We start from the raw sequence: 16,029 nt of genomic DNA, 5'->3' as shown, positions 1-16,029 counted from the left end.
TTTGTTGCCCAATGGGCATTGGGTTAAGTTCACTGCGACCACCTGAGAAGGCTATCTTTTGTGATGTACCCTGGTTACTGTCCATACTACAAATTACTCGTATCCATTGGATCGGAAGACGAGGGGTTATTTTGCAGACATGGTTTATCCCAATTCGGCGCAATACAGTCGATGAACTGTATGACCTTCTTGGGATGGGTGTGGTGCCATACATCGTACGGCGTAAGAAGGTGCAATCCAAAGAACCGCAGCCTTCGAGACACAAGTGCTCCGCAGAAGCAGAGTAAATGTGCCGAGCTTTCCAGCTCAGTTAAACAAAAACGACAGAGGTTGTTAGGCCACCTGCCGATTTTGTGCAGGTGATATCTGGCAGGACAATGTCCTGTTAGAAGCCCTGCGAGTATTCGTAGTTCCCTACGGTTTAAGCCAAGAAGTTTCCTGGCAATTGAAGGACTTGGAGTGATAAAAGTTTTAGCTTGTCTCAATCCTCGCATCTCGCCCCAGATTGAAGCGATTTGCGATTGTCCCCAATTAGTTATTTCTTGCTTTACGGCACTTTTTGAGATTCCAAGGAACGGCTCAGGACCCACGAAGATGTTTGATGAGCCTTGTCTGGCAAGTTCATCAGCCATTTCGTTGCCTTCAATGCCGCAGTGCCCTGGGACCCAAAACAACATGACTCTGTTATGCCGAGAAGCAAGTTCCCTGAGGGAAGCGACGCACTCCCAAACAAGTTTGGATTCGCATTTAGAGGATTTCCCATCCCCTTACACTGTTATTCAATTCTACCCAAAACATAACACCCAGCAAAACTTGGCAGTTTTGGCAAGCACAAAACATACGTTGTCAGATCGATATAGCAAAGTCTGGCCAGTCTCCCTATTTAGGGTCTCTAGGTACGATGAGCAAAGATGATGGAATTTGATGCGATTTGTCACGATTTTAATGAAATCGCGGAGTGTCATCCCCCTCGGATCAGCACATATTTAGTAGTAAACATGTTTGAACATTTTATAGCACATCAATTAGGTCAACAATGGACCGATCTCATCAGGTTCTCTTAACTCGTATGATGACGAAACTGCACAAACAAAAGCGCCAAAAATCGAAGGTCCTTCGACGAGGACGACGACGGAACTGGCCACCTTGGCTTTTTCCTCCAATCTCTTTCCTTTTTTCTCCCGCGAACACGAACGAGCAAGAGTGACACCGATCGAAGATGGCCTTGCTTCGACGAGGACGACGACGGAACTGGGCACTTTGACTTTTTCTTCCACTCTTTTTCCTTTTTTTTACTCCCGCGAACACGAATGAGCAAGAGCACCACCGATGAAAGATGGCCTTGCTTCGATGAGGACGACGACGGAACTCAACAATTAAAATCATACTTAACATTCTGGGATTGATCAAAAATATGTCAAATTCCAATCTACAGCACCGCAAAAACTTTTTTTTTCGGCGAAAAAAAATCTCTTCAATAGGGGAAATATACCCATTTTAATCACTGTTGAACTTTTCAGCACTTGTTTCGAAAAGTAACACTTTTCAATTTTTTTTATATTTAAACGATTTATTGACAAAATACATGAAAATTTGACTTAAAATTTCACTCAATGGGTGTTTTTCGGAATTGCAAAAAATGTTGTATCGAACTCGTTGCAAAACTTGATTTTTTCAGCTCTCTTCGTATTTATCCAACTCGGTGAACCTCGTTGGATAAATGTACGACTCGTGCTGAAATAATCCTCTTTTGCAACTTGTTGCATAAACTACTATTAATATATTTTCCATAGAAAAAACTCAGTCGATTTTTTTCCAATAGCACCATTTGACAAATAATTATTAATAATATTTGTATCAATGCTTCAAGCAGGGTTGTTAAAATATCAAAATATCAGCTCTCAGCAAGTACAATTATCCCGCCTGAATATTCATGCACGCTTACCAGGGGAACTCAAATTTGAGTGGATCCAATCAAAACGGCGCAAACCGTAGCCATACAAATTTGACATCGAGTACCCGAACTTAATTTTAACATGGTGAAGCCGATGTCAAATTTGACATGCGCTGGGTACCGGAAAAATCCTCCAGGAAAGCAGAAAAATGGTTCCAGGGGACGGATATCGGTTCGGAATGACAGTGAAAAGGAAATTGTAGTTCTGGGCTAGTTTTATGTTGATTTTATTTGAATTTTAATTGTGTTAACCCTCTACTGCCCAATTTTTTTTTCGAAAATATTTATTTTTCCCGTGTTCAGGAGGTCATTTTGAGCAACTTTTGTTCTACGAAAAACTTTACTTTTCTTGTTTTATGTTTTTCTTGTTTCATTTTTAGTATTTTAATTTGCATTTATCTTGTTTAGTTTATGTTTGTTTTTGGTAGTATTTAGCCTATTCTACCACCTAATATAATTACATTTCGCCTATCTAATTTTTTCATGTTTTTACAGTCACTTTTTCAATTTTTTGCATGTTTTTCACATTTTCTGCAATAGAATCGCACCATCATCATTTAAATTGCAAAAAAATGCGTAGAGGCATAGTCTGGGATACTACAAAATTACTGCATACTTCTTTTTACTGAAAATATAGGAAATGTTAGTTAAAAAACACTGCCAAAGTTGACCCCTAGAAAAATGTCATTTTTACAAACATTGGCAAAGTCACATAAAACGAGTTTAACTTCCAACCCTCAAATTTTCTAAAATTTTAAGAGTTCTTCTTTCCAATGCTTTTTAAAGATCAAAAATCGGTTGGAAAATTGATTTTTGGCGATTTTTTAGATCGAAGCCCGTCTAGAGGCGGGGTTAGGTTGTAGAGGGTTAAATTATAATTTTCAGCATTAGGAGCAACGGTTCCTCCTCCAAACCATCGTGCTACTGCTCGTACCGGAGGATTGCCACCCGGGACATCTTGTTTGGCGGAATTCAACGGAATTGACTACGAGTGGACGAGGACTAGCGAGTGACACTTGTCGACATCGTTGGAGAGTTCGGTAACAAGGTTGTGCGGGCTATCGGTTCGGACGATTAAATTAACGATTACGTTCCAGCGGCCGGATGACGATGCTCTTGTCGAGCAGATCACCGGGGACGGACAGGCAGAAAGCTTGGCCTTGGGTGTGCGTTCGCAGGTCGGTGTCGAAGCCGAACGAATCGATGGCGGGGAACCGGAATTGGGTGCATCCTGGGTGACGTGGCCACGTCGCCGGGCAAGGACGGTGTTCACGGAGGAAACACAATCGGCGGGGGCTTGCACTTAGACGAAGAGATACGGTTGCATGAGGCGGGGTGTGGCCATGAGGAAGGTGGAGTAGGCAACTCGACGGGCGGTTGGGATGATTTGGCGACCTCCGCGGTGGACCGTTTCCTGGGCGATGGATTGGTCGATAATTTTGAACTTGTCGTTCCGAACGGGTTCTTCGCAGAGCGGTCCATCGTGCGAGCCCAACCGGAAGCCTTGCACGATGGAGTCTTTGACGGAGCCGAGCAGGGTTTTGTCAACTTCGAAGGACAGCTTGTCGTCGACGAGGATGTGATAGCTGGTGTTGTACGGGCCGAAGGCCCAAATCGCTCGTGACGCGAGCATATCCCAGTCGTAGTTGACCTGGAAAAACTCGCCTCGTCCTCGACCAGACCCTTCTCCAGCGGTTCTGTAATCATCGTTCTTTTTGTTGAACGCCTTGGTGAACCACTTGAGCGAACTCGTCTCGACGACACTCTCGCAAAGGCACCACCTCTCGGAATCTCGGAACACATTGCGCAGGTGCATCACGCAGTCCAGGTAGAGTTCAACGGTGCTGAGATCACGTGCTCGCCGGATTCATACAATCGAGTCGAGAGTAATGGGTAAGATGTGTTGACCTTGCGCAGGCCGTCCATTATTTGTGGGTGTTCCGACGGGTTGACCGGTTCGATGGTGATCTTGATGATGAACTGGGTGTTTAACTTGAGCGGCTGGTAGATAAACACGTCCTCGTTTATGTTGACATGGATGATAGTCGAGGTTTTTAAGATGCACAGGTCAATTCCTGGCGATGATCATCTAATATCCTGGACGCGGTTGAACTCGACCTTATAACGCGCCTCGTAGATTAACAACAGCCCAACCTACAGCGTACAGGAATCTTTTCCCGTCCACGAACGAGTAGTTCTCACCAAGCACTCGAACCTCCTGCCCGGCGTGCAACCTCTCGCTCAAAATCCGCGCCAACACCTGGCAAAAAGTACAATCTTCGAGCTGTGCACCATCAACTGCGCGTTCTGATCACAGCTCAGCATGTCCTGGCAGATTCCGTGTAAATTTGGCCAATCTTGCGTGTTCAACGCACATGTCCACAAACCCATAAAAATCCCCAATGAACCGAATACAAATCAACCTCAACAGCGGCCTTATGTTGCACATGATTTCCTCCTTTGTCACGCGAATTTTCAGCTTTGGCAGGGTATCCACATCCTCGACGACCTGCATCAACAGCTTGCTCAGCGGTTCCAAAATAAATTTCACAATGCTCCTCTGCGCGGCTTCTTCGTAAACTTCAGGTTCTAATTGTGCTGGCGTGCTGCTTCAGGATACTCTTGCCACGGTCGTAGCTATCGTTGATGTCGGGGCGCGAAAGCTTAGAAGACTTGATTTTTCGCAGGCCAACTTGCTTGACATGCCCCACTCACGGACCACGTGCGATGCGATCAGCGTAGCCTGCCTCGGATCACTGCTTGTACCTAAAATCAAGAAAAAAAAAACATTAAAATGACCTAATAAATCATTGTACCACCTACCGGAAGTTATCTGGTCATCGTGTCCATTGTGGCCAGCAGCAAGTGTTTGGTAACAAGGTACCAATTCTGTTCCGGTACGTAGGTGGAGTGGCCGAAAGATAGCCCATGTGGATCCTGCTCAGAATGTGCAGAAGCCTTCCAACCGGTAAAGTCCGGCGTCAGAACAATCACCTCCACGTCAATGCGTCTCTGTTTGTGCAGTGCCTGGTCCTGATCGTCACACCGATTGCTGGCACTGTGCTCGCTGTTATTTTACTGAAACCCATCCGTCCTGTCGAGCACTTGGTTTGGTTGGCGTACGAAAACGCTTCGCTCCGCTCCGAGTCGATCTCGCACCCGCGTCGCCGCCGGCAAACCACGCGCCCGAGATAGTCGCGGTTGCTTGAGATCAGGGTGGAAGCTAGGCGAGCGAGCTTGTTCAAGGTTTGGATCGTAAAGTTCCGACGGCCAGTGGTGACCGTTACCATCAATGGATTCGCTTAGAACACCAAGAAGTAACCGTAAGAAATCAGCTTTTCCTCCAAGTAGCCGTTCAATTCTCCGGTCGGGTCGCGACGATCTTCCGTGTTTTGCAGAATTCTCACATAGCTCACGTCGGTCCAGGTTGCTGTAATCCAACTCGAACCGGTTCAGCCTTGCACCCTAGGCTTCCCCTCGCAGAACCGGTTCAGCTCGGCCAAATTGTCATCGAACAGATAAAGACCGTAGAAAAACAGACGCGGAGTGCTCAGCAGATTAAAGTTGGAGAAATTGCGCAGCTTCGTGGCCACGAATTGATGCCACAGCTTCCAGCTCTTCTGCCGACACTTCTCGCCGCAGTACATGGAAAAGACGCAGCCCGGGCAAGGAATCAAGCTGTTGCTGAACTTGACTCCGCAGTGGCTGCAGTTTTCGTAGCACAGGTTGAAATCAATCGCCGTCAGCAGCGGTTCCGCATCCATAATTACGTCCCCCGGATTAAAGTCCTTTCCGGCGACAAGGATTCACCGGTGATCAACCCTCATTCCCTTGGCCAGAAAGGGAATCTTCGGGTTGGTGTCAAAATTAATGTCGATCCGCGGACTTGGAACCGTGCCCTTCAAACGGCCAGCGGCAATCTGCTGCTCGCAGTTCAACTCCCTGACCCGCAGCTTCGGCATCAATTTTCCGGTTTTTTGGCCAGATCGATGTTGTACAGTGCAAACTCGTACTCGCCGTGCTCGAAGTAAACCGCCGACCTTCAAATTCAAAAAACATATATCAAAACCTAACCTCAATCAAACCACACACGCCTCCTGCTCTACGGATTCCCGTATCCCGTGGCCAGCGGGGACGTCTCCTTCTCCGCGAATCACCATACCAAAGCTTCCCCATACTCCCCGTTCAGATAGAGCCGGTTGCCAGTGTTGCGAAAGCGGGCCGCGTCGGCGTCGCACTTGCCTTGTTCCGGAACCAGCAGCTGATCCCGACGCTGGTCCATAAAGTCCTGGTACAGCGAAAAGTCAGCCCGGATGGTCCCACGCTCGAGGAGCATCTCCTGCAGTAGGTCGAAGGCACCGGTCGCCAGGGGTGGTGGAAGCAGATTCGGATTCATGGTTCGGGCAAGATTACTCCCTCTCAATCACAATCCGGCTCGATTACAAACGGATTGACAGCCGCGAACCTCCCGTCCCAACCTTGAAGGTTTCTTAATATTCTTCCGGAGCAACACCTTTTCCGGCTGCGCATGTGGCAAAGACCATAATCGAGCAGAGAATTTGCAGGGCGGCAGATTACACCTAACCGGAATGGTCATCCGGGACGTGAACTAGCGGTCATCCGGGACGTGAACCGAGACCGGGATTATTAAGGGAACAAGTAGTCGCCCAGATTGTTGCCGAACTTTTGTGGCGAAACTGGTGTTTTCGAGCAGCGGCTGCTGGTAAAAGCGGTGTTGTCTCGGAGTCGAGTGTTTTTCTTAGCCACGGACACGGTTCCAGCTAACAGTTCTGTCGCGAGTTTCTTTCTGGCGTCCTGACTCTGGTATTTTTCTGGTTCTCTGGTTTCTGGTCTGAAGGTTTTGTCTGGGGTGTTTCCTAGCGATTTTTTCCACTCTTCAACGAGCGCTTCTTTGTTTCCGGCAGCTGTTATTCGGCAGATACGTTTATTCTCAGATGCTCTTCGGTGTTACGGACACTGAGCCTGTTCTGTGCCGGAAGAAAAACAACATCTCGTAAAAGTACGGTTAACTGCACACAACAGTTCGATTTGTTTTGTCATCATAACCTTAAAACTCGAGATGGTGTTTTCCTTCCGGAATGGGGACCGATTTTGGAAGATGGACCAGGAAATGCGAAGACAAGTCCGAAGGGTTCCGCTCGATGGGACAAATAAAGTCAGCGGGTCGGATAGAACAGTTGGCAAATGATTGAGAAAATATGGTTTTGTTTCGCTCCGTCGCCATGTTGGTGAAAACATTTGACATTGACAGGGCGGCTCACCGGGTGATTGCTAGCTGCAGACCGCTCTGACGATCCACGTGGGTTGGCGAATGGAATTTGCCACAAAGTGGGAAACATCACGAGGAAACACCCCAGACAAAACCTTCAGACCAGAAACCAGAGAACCAGAAAAATAGCAGAGTCAGGACGCCAGAAAGAAACTCGCGACAGAACTGTTAGCTGGAACCGTGTCCGTGGCTAAGAAAAACACTCGACCCCGAGACAACACCGCTTTTACCGGCAGCCGCTGCTCGAAAACAACAGGTTCTGTGTCGAGTATTCCCACACGCTTTTTCCAATGTTAAGGCCAGATGTTTTTCTTAGCCACGGACACGGTTCCTGCTGGCGGTTAGCAGGAAGCTGGGATTCTTTCACGATCTTTCTTTCTGCCTTGCTGTCTCCGGTTTATTTCTGGCACTATCGTCTCACGTTCCGGCCAGCGGGTAAAGACGGATCTGTCTCGGGTTGCTCCTGGGTAGCTGCTTTTGTAGAGAAACGGGTTCTCTCGACAATATTCCGGGCAGCAGCAGAAAAAAATTGTTGTGTGCGGACGGTGCGGTGCGGAAGCAAAAAAGTGAGACGCCATCTTGGTGAAAATTTATGACAGGAGTTCGTTCAGGAATGACGTGACGTGCGCGTGCGTTACAAAATTGGTTTGACAGTACCCCCGTACCGTTACAAGCGTTACCTTCGGTATTCGGCCATATTGTTAAAAACCTGGATACGCACATCAGAAGGAACCGGTCAAGACAAATTTCAAATGGGCAGCAGCGGCAGCGAAAGCAAGCCAGTGAGGGTGAAGAAAAGCTCCAAGAAAACGCTCCCTCTCCTTTGTTCTGCTGTTCGTAAAGCTGTTTCTTGACCCCTTTCCTCCGATCTCCATACTAGCCTTTAACCACAAAAGCCGCCACAAAACCAATTTCGCACACGAAGTTTAACGGGACGTCATGTGAGGTCGGCTCCTAATCGCCATCTCGCGTTCTCTCATTGCAGTTTTCGGAGATATTGAGATGGCACAGAGAAGGGTGAATCTTTATTCTGGCTGACACTTGAAAAATCTCATTCCCAGATTTATCTGGCAACCTGGCAACCCTGATTGAGAGACTCAGCAGTGAGAGCGCATAGTAGCATAAGCATAAGCATAGGTGCCCACCCGCAGTTGCTACTCCGTTATTGACCAGGACCTCCAGAAGTTACATCCACGAGCCGTGGAAGATGAGTGGGTGCTATCTTTCCTCGCTTCGCAACTTCACAAAGGCCCCTATCATGCTGATCAATACCGGCGCCGGCCACGACCAGTGGTAGGGTCACGGGGAAGTGGATGGGAATGTTAGTCCGATACTTGAGTGATAGAGACCGCCCAATCGACTGCTTCTCCGACAAAGTATCACATGAGTTTTGAGGGGGTTAGTAGATGGGTATGAGGTCAGGATTCACGAGTGGCAGTGATGTGACCATGAGCATTTTGTTTATCGGTTGAAAAATTTATATCTTAGGCAGCCGGCTGCGGAAAGATAAATTATTGATTAGTTAGAAAGTTTTTTAAATCGAACGCGTGCCAACCGAGCAGTAGTGCTATGGGCTGGACTTATCAGTATATATTTACTAATTGTACAATTTAGATAACGCGTGCAAATTTCAAAATTAGTAAATAAAAAACGCTTTACTCTTCATAAAATCGATAGTTTGATGAGTTAATACTAGAACTGCCAGTTGGAATAAATTATTACGATCCACGATTATCAACAAAAAGAAAACAGGACACTACGTAACCGATTCTAATGAAATTAAACCAATAACTTAAACGAACTAAACCGGCGGCGTGCCTTCCAATCAACGATGATAAAAGAAGGACTTATGAAAAATAAAATATCAAATGAAAGGCTCGGAAAACACGTTGCAGAGTAACCGCGAGGTCTCGCTACTCACAATCGAATAAAAAAAAATATGCAAAAACGCGCGCTAATGGTCTATCCTATATGTCAGCGCGAAAAAAAAACCAAAAAAAGAACATTTTAATCGCGCGATTCTTTTTCAACTGACGACGATTCTGTTTTCGCTCCACTTTGTGTGCCTCTGCGGCACACACACACACACACACACACACACACACACACACACACACCGATGAAATCTCTCGAACATTCGGAACTCTTCCTCTTTCCGCAGTCGTTCCAATTCCCCCCAAAAACGCGCCCAAAACAAAGCAAACCAAAAAAAGAACTTTTCAATCGCGCGATTCTTTTTCAACTGACGGCGATTCTTTTTTCGCTCCACTTTGTGTGCCTCTGTGGCACACACACACACCGATGAAATCTCTCCAACATTCGGAACTCTTCCTCTTTCCGCAGTCGTTCCAATTCCCCCCAAAAACGCGCCCGAAACAAAGCAAACCAAAAAAAGAACTTTTCAATCGCGCGATTCTTTTTCAACTGACGGCGATTCTTTTTTCGTTCCACTTTGTGTGCCTCTGCGGCGCACACACACACCGATGAAATCTCTCCAACATTCGGAACTCTTCCTCTTTCCGCAGTCGTTCCAATTCCCCCCAAAAACGCGCCCGAAACAAAGCAAACCAAAAAAAGAACTTTTCAATCGCGCGATTCTTTTTCAACTGACGGCGATTCTTTTTTCGCTCCACTTTGTGTGCCTCTGCGGCGCACACACACACCGATGAAATCTCTCGAACATTCGGAACTCTTCCTCTTTCCGCAGTCGTTCCAATTCCCCCCAAAAACGCGCCCGAAACAAAGCAAACCAAAAAAAGAACTTTTCAATCGCGCGATTCTTTTTCAACTGACGGCGATTCTTTTTTCGCTCCACTTTGTGTGCCTCTGCGGCGCACACACACACCGATGAAATCTCTCCAACATTCGGAACTCTTCCTCTTTCCGCAGTCGTTCCAATTTCCCCCAAAAACGCGGCCGAAACAAAGCAAACCAAAAAAAGAACTTTTCAATCGCGCGATTCTTTTTCAACTCGACTGGTGGTGAGAGCGCATAGTCGAGAAAAAGGGGAGGAGTGATAGAGAGAGAATGACATCGCTGGGAATCACGAGACACAAGAAGAGATCTCACATGCTATAGTGACGGCCGCTATACTCTCGGATATTTTTGGTGCAGAGATAATCTATTGATAACTTTTTTATCACTCATTTGCAACACTGACTTCAAGTACAAAAAACTTATTATTTTCTTTAATAAAGATGAATGACTTCTAAAATAGTCCCTAGAAGGTCAAATATCTTCAAATTTTCTGACCAAAATTAATAACTGAGCAGTTCTCTACGGAATCGGTCTTTTTTCTTTAATTTTATTTTTTGTATTTTTTAATCCGGCTGAAACTTTGTTGGTGCCTTCGGTATGTCCAAAGAAGACATTTTGCATCATTAGTTTGTCCATATAATTTTCCATACAAATTTGGCAGCTGTCCATACAAAAATGATATGTGAAAATTCAAAAATCTGTATCTTTTGAAGGAATTTTTTGATCGATTTGGTGTCTTCGGCAAAGTTGTAGGTATGGATACGGACATCACTGAAAAAAAATGATACACGGTAAAAAACATTTTGGTGATTTTTAATTTTACTTTTTGTCACTAAAATTTGATTTGCAAAAAAACACTATTTTTAATTTTTTTTATTTTTTGATATGCTTTAGAGGACATAAAATGCCAACTTTTCAGAAATTTCCAGAATTGGCAAAAAATCTTTGACCAAGTTATGATTTTTTGAATCAATACAGATTTTTTCAAAAAATCGAAATATTGGTCGCAAAAATTTTTCAACTTCATTTTTCGATGTAAAATCGAATTTGCAATCAAAAAGTACTTTAGTGAATTTTTGATAAAGTGCACCGTTTTCAAGTTATAACCATTTTTAGGTAACTTTTTTGAAAATAGTCTCAGTTTTTCATTTTTTTAAATTAGTGCCCATGTTTGCCCACCTTTGAAAAAAATATTTTTGAAAAGCTGAGAAAATTCTCTATATTTTGTTTTATTGAACTTTGTTGATACGACCCATAGTTGCTGAGATATTGCCATGCAAAGGCTAAAAAACAGGAAAATTGATGTTTTTTAAGTCTCACCCAAACTTGACCCAAACAACCCGTTATTTTCTAATGTCGATATCTCAGCAACTATAAATCCGATTTACATGAAACATGAAACATCCGTGAAATTTTCCGATCTTTTCGAAAAAAATATTTTCAAAAATTTAAGATCAAGACTTACATTTCAAATGGGCGTAATACTGAATGTTTGGCCCGTTTGAAATGTTAGTCTTGATCTTAAATTTTTGAAAATATTTTTTTCGAAAAGATCGGAAAATTTCACGTATGTTTCATGTTTTAATATTGTAAATCGGATTTATAATTGCTGAGATATCGACATTAGAAAATGGCGGGTTGTTTGGGTGAGACTTAGAAAACATCAATTTTCCTGTTTTTTAGCCTTTGCATGGCAATATCTCAGCAACTATGGGTCGTATCAACAAAGTTCAATAAAGCAAAATATAGAGAATTTTCTCAGCTTTTCAGAAATATTTTTTTCAAAGGCGGGCAGACATGGGCACTAATTTAAAAAAATGAAAAACTGAGACTATTTTTTAAAAAGTTACCTAAAAATGGTTATAACTTGAAAACGGTGCACTTTATCAAAAATTCACTAAAGTACTTTTTGATTGCCAATTCGATTTTACATCGAAAAATGAAGTTGAAAAAATTTTGCGACCAATATTTCGATTTTTTGAAAAAATCTGTATTGATTCCAAAAATCATAACTCGGTCAAAGATTTTTTGCCAATTCTGGAAATTTCTGAAAAGTTGGCATTTTATGTCCTCTAAAACATATCAAAAAATAAAAAAATTAAAAATTGTGTTTTTTTGCAAATCAAATTTTAGTGACAAAAAGTAAAATTAAAAATCACCAAAAAATTTTTTACCGTGTATCATGTTTTTCAGTGTAGTCCATATCCATACCTACAACTTTGCCGAAGACACCAAATCGATCAAAAAATTCCTTCAAAAGATACAGATTTATGAATTTTCACATATCACATTTGTATGGACAGCTGCCAAATTTGTATGGAAAATTATATGGACAAACTAATGATGCAAAATGGCTTCTTTGGGCATACCGAAGGCACCAAAAAAGTTTCAGCCGGATAAAAAAATACAAAAAAAATCGAATGACCGAAATCTCAGAGAATTGCTCAACTATTAAAAACAATTACATGAAAATTTCACAAAAAATAACTATTTGATATAATGTTTTTGGGAAAACAATTTAACGAATGGTGATTCTATACTGAATAGTCATTTCTTAATTATATATGTTCAACAAATCATCCTCGTTCGTCCGACAGATGATTTGACAAATTGTGATATTTATTCAAATAGTCATTGTGTGATCCTTTATGCTCACCAAATCATCTTCGATTATCCGGGGCATCCCGCAAAAAGGAGACGTATGATAAAAACTAATTATGTGAATTTGTTTCTTTTGACATAGGAAATACATGGACAAAATTTTATCCAAATTAATAAATGAAAATGACAAATCACTCAAAAAAAATGCGAAATCGTACTCAATAACAATAACAGTTATTTTATTTGTTATTGAGATGACATCCGTTTTGTTATTTCCACCTGTCCGGGTATATAAAAAGTTTATTTGTTTACTTACATGCATGAAAAAGTAGAATTTATGATGACTAGCACGATCAAAATAAAGCTGGACTGAAAAGAATAAAAATGTGCTGTAGGACACCGCAAAAAAATCTAGCTTACATCAATGCTAACACTGAAATATTTCCGCTGCAACGCCATATCACTAGATTTGCTTTGAACGATGTTTCTCCTTCGAAAGGTTGCAGACTATAAAAATGATAGTACAGCGCAATGCACTATTTAAAAGTTTTTTCTTTATTTACTTTACTATATAGCAGATAAATGTATGTAAAAATCATTATACATGCAATTTCATTTTTTACAAGGTTCATACATATATACTGTATGTTTGCGTTTCCGTAAACACCCTTTCCTTATTAATTGCCAGCATAATCGAAAACCATCGGTGGAATACCCGATCAGACGGTAATAACTAAATTCATGCCATTTCAATAACAAATACTGTTAAAATAACAGAAAGTGTTATGGAATATTCTTGCAAAATCCATTTTTGCATAAGAGTTCAATAACAGTTTATGTTATCATAACAAAAGTTGTTATTGGTCTGGTATTGTGTGAGAACCAAAACAACTTTGAAATAACATTTTTTGTTATGGAAGAATAACTCCAATTGTTATTAGGATGATCGGATTAGTTGTTAAAATAACAAAAAATAATAACAATGATTTGTTCGAAAAATAACTTAAAATGTTATTAATCTGTTATTACAATAACAATTCAATAACAAAAAAATCATAACGGCGAATAACAAATCTTGTTATAAATAACAAAAAATGTTATTGGCCTAGTATTTTCCAATATCAAAAAATGTTATTCCGGCGTTATTTCCGTCTGCTCGGGTAGCTAAAACTTAAACACTAGTATCTCTATAGTAACCATAAAAGGGAGCCCGATCCCCGCATAAAAATGTATGATGATTTGCACTGTTAAAACCATCCAATTACAATACATATTATAATATTTATGGTAAGCCCGGATAAACGAAACCCGCATAAAATTATATGATGATTTGCACTGTTAAAATCATGCAGTTACAATAGATATTATAATATCTATGGTAAGCTTAATTTTGACTTTTTCGAACTTTATTGGAATGACGATAGAGCTACCTTAAAATTCATGGTTACAGCAAATATTATGTTTCTTTTATTGGAAATCTCATAATGCATTTTTTCCAATTATTTTTACAGTAAGTTTCATTGTAATGTTATAGTTACGTAGTGTAACTTTTTTTTAATATTGCGAATCTTGTAAATAAAGTATTGAAAACCGAGTTATATTTTAAATACAAAACATTACAAACGATTTTGACAAGCTCAAATCAAATAATATCAAATTATTAAAATATTAAAGTACTTAAATATTAAAATATTAAACTATTTTCATTTGAAAAGTATTGAAATACTAGAAAAATAAACTATTTTCTTATAAAATATATTGAAAAATTAAAATGTTCAAATATAAAAACATTGAAATATTTAAAAAAATAAATATTAAAATATCAAAAGAGTCGAAAATAGAAATATTTCTGTAATAAAATATTCGTAAAATAATACTTTGGTCCTTCGAGCCGGATTGCGAACGTTTTTTGGACCATCCACTCGTTCGCGACCTGTGACCTGTGGAGAAGAAAACGGTTTCGTGAAGTGCACTTGTCGTGCGTGCTGAAAAGTGCTGTGGACTGTTACTGTGCGTGCTGAAACGTACGAAAAAACTCTCTGTGTGACTGCTGTGACCTGTGAGCTGCTGTACGAGAGGTCGGTGACCTGAACGGACGGTTCAGTGACCCCGGCCATCGGTGTTGTTCTTTTGTGCGGTTGGAACCGTACAACATCATCGCCATCGCGGATCGGGACTTGGCGCGCTGCTGATTCGGCGCGATGGTGGATTGCTGCAGGTGGATCGAGTACAATCGGAGCCGCTGAAGATCGGTCATCGCGAAGTGGCCGTTCCTGAACACCGTCGTGCTGCGCGCTGGAAGCTGTTCCTGATCCTGGACCTGCTGTTCGAGATTGCTGTTTCTGTTGGGAAGTAGTTGCATGATACGGTTGGTTGTGGGCTTGCATGTGGACATTTCTGTGTTGCTGAGTGTGTTCGGAGAAATAAAACGAAATTAAACAGATCTGCATGTGAGTTTCTTCCACTCTGTGGACATTTCCTGAGCCCTGGTTCTTCCCTCTGTTGGACGGTTGGTCTTGGATTCCGCTGGTGTTCCGCCGTTGGTTGTCTGCTCGGTTGGTCCCCCTCGCTGCTGTCTGTCTGGTCGGTCGCTGTCAATTCGCGTGGGCGTTGAGTGAGCTGTGATTTGTAGTTCCGTGCAGTGCAGTCAGTGATCTACCTGTGAAGCGGGTTAGCTGTGATCAGTCGAAAATAGACACCGTCGAGTGAACAACCCGTCGCGAAATAAAACCGTTCTCTGTAAACTGTCCGAACTGTTCGCGTTTTAAGTTTAATAAACCGTTTTATACTGTGCCGTTCTGTACTAATCACGCGTTTTAAGTGCAGTGTCCGAAACCGAAACCGTGCACGAGAATGTTGTATGCGTGCCAGCAATGTATTGGTTGACCGTGCAGTGACATGAAAGAGGATTAAGGTTTTTAGGGTGTAGCGACCGATGTCCGGCTTCGGCGGACATATACTTTTGAGTGTGTTTACCTTAAGAAACCTAAAGTTGTGCAGCCTCTTCATGGTGTGTGGTCCCGGATGATTCCTGATCGGTGACATCGTCCAACCGATCGCCTTTGTTGCATACCGAATCAGATCTCGCTCCGTGGAGATCAAAGTTGATCGCGTGCCGGTATCAGTAACCCTGACGATGACGACTCACATCTACGACCGTAACAGCTGATCGCTCGATCGCCGGTCGTCCAGCAGTGTGAGTTGGTGTGAATTCCTTTTGTTCTCCCAACGAACCGTCGCTCGTCTTGCGTGTGCTAGCTGTCCGGTGCTGGCCCCGATTGTTTGCTGAACCGTAGCGGTTGGAGTGAGACACCACGATAATCCGAGTTTGAACTGTCGACGTCTCGCTTGCAGTGACGACACCATGACGTCACGTTGTGAGTAGGCAGCATCCGTTTTCGCCAGCTCGAGTGTGAGCGATCGTCCC

The 16,029-nt window shown here is 42.6% G+C and overlaps 1 protein-coding gene and 1 pseudogene across 10 annotated transcripts in view; one reads left to right on the top strand and one right to left on the bottom strand.

Annotated features, from left to right (window-relative positions):
* The window catches only part of LOC120416662 (small conductance calcium-activated potassium channel protein), a 441,654-nt gene that overhangs the window by 199,726 nt on the left and 225,899 nt on the right, over positions 1-16,029 (top strand). The window lies entirely within an intron of this gene.
* LOC120431464 (uncharacterized) lies at positions 2,827-6,608 on the bottom strand (annotated as a pseudogene).

Source organism: Culex pipiens, chromosome 2, assembly GCF_016801865.2.
Source record: "Culex pipiens pallens isolate TS chromosome 2, TS_CPP_V2, whole genome shotgun sequence".
NCBI lineage: Eukaryota > Metazoa > Arthropoda > Insecta > Diptera > Culicidae > Culex > Culex pipiens.
This window is presented reverse-complemented; position numbering and strand designations above follow the sequence as displayed.